Source organism: Bombus impatiens, unplaced genomic scaffold, assembly GCF_000188095.3.
Source record: "Bombus impatiens unplaced genomic scaffold, BIMP_2.2 scf_0373, whole genome shotgun sequence".
Classification (NCBI taxonomy): domain Eukaryota; kingdom Metazoa; phylum Arthropoda; class Insecta; order Hymenoptera; family Apidae; genus Bombus; species Bombus impatiens.
In genome coordinates, this window is record NT_176792.1 from 1 (window position 1) to 1,273 (window position 1,273).

The following is a 1,273-nucleotide window of genomic DNA, read 5'->3' on the forward strand; positions in this document are numbered from 1 at the left end:
TTGAGATATTTCGAAGTTTAAGCGCTCGTTGAACCCCATATTACACTATAAATGTAATGCACTACCGTGTACGCGTCGAAACAAGCGAAATAGCTCGCAAATAGCAAAAATTTCGTCGATATTGACGAAGACTAGCCGACATTTCCTTCCCGTTGGAGATATTTCGACGTTTAAGCGCCCGTTGAACCCCGTCTTATACTGCAAATGTAATGCACTACCGTTTAAGCGTCGAAACAAGCAAATATTACGTATCAAATCGATCAAATTTTAAATTTAAATTTTACTAAAAAAATTTTTTTTTGTTTGTTTAGGTTTGAATTTAATCGGAAGGGAAATAAACTGAATTAATATTATTGTGTTTGTAATACTGATTTAGATTTCTAATTGATACGGTAGTTGCTGCCACCAGATATAGTTCAAGGACTATTTCAAAATATTTTATTTTAATGAATTTTTACGTTTAAAGAGTAGCGTTCACTGACGGTTAATGCAACTGGTAAACGAATTCCACTTTTCGGCTATCCTGCTATGTGCAGGGATACTGGCACGGGAGGGAATTAAAGCTGGGAACAATAAATATTTGTCCTCGTTGAACGGGTTTTTATTTGAATGAAGAATTGCTAAGGTTATTATGTATATATATTTTATTAGCTGGATATATATATTTTAGCGTTGCTGGATTAGATAGGAATGTGAGACTTTTCGTTGTTTTGTATAAATTTATTTTTACGTTTGACTTCTCCCTCTCTTTTTATTTCGCTGTAGTAGGTTGCCGTTAAAACCGAAACTCATTTCATTTACTACGATGGATGCTGTTGCCACGATTTTCTTGCCTTTTGAATTTAATAATCGAGGATGATTCTTACGATCCTATCTGTGTGGGACTCGTGTGATTTCGCAAGCCTTGCCCAAGGACGGGTAATATTTTACCAACAGTGGGAGGAGGAATGTGAAGATCGATGGGTGTTTTCGATAATCGAAACACCGTTTGCACAAGCCAACGCAGCGAACGATCCTTTGGTTAAATTTTCGAAGGGAGATTGTTCTGCTATATCTCTTTTACAATCGCATGCAATGATGGCAAGAATATCATAGAATTATGGTTGCTTTTGCGATTTTAATGTTTTTCCCTTTTTTGTTGTTCCCCTAGGCTTCGGTGATCGATGTTCGGACAATGTTTGCGGAGGCATTTCCATCAGAGGTTTCTTATTATTATTATTTTTAGATGTATTTTGTTTTTATGTACGATGTATATATATATATATATATGTCG

The 1,273-nt window shown here is 35.5% G+C and overlaps 1 long non-coding RNA gene across 1 annotated transcript in view; it reads left to right on the forward strand.

Moving 5' to 3' along the window:
- Positions 1-519: 519 nt before the first annotated feature.
- LOC117151701 overlaps positions 520-1,273 on the forward strand; it is a 2,562-nt gene continuing 1,808 nt past the window's right edge. The window contains exon 1 of the long non-coding RNA XR_004461797.1: positions 520-530. This is a non-coding gene — a long non-coding RNA (uncharacterized LOC117151701). The remainder of the gene's footprint in view (positions 531-1,273) is intronic.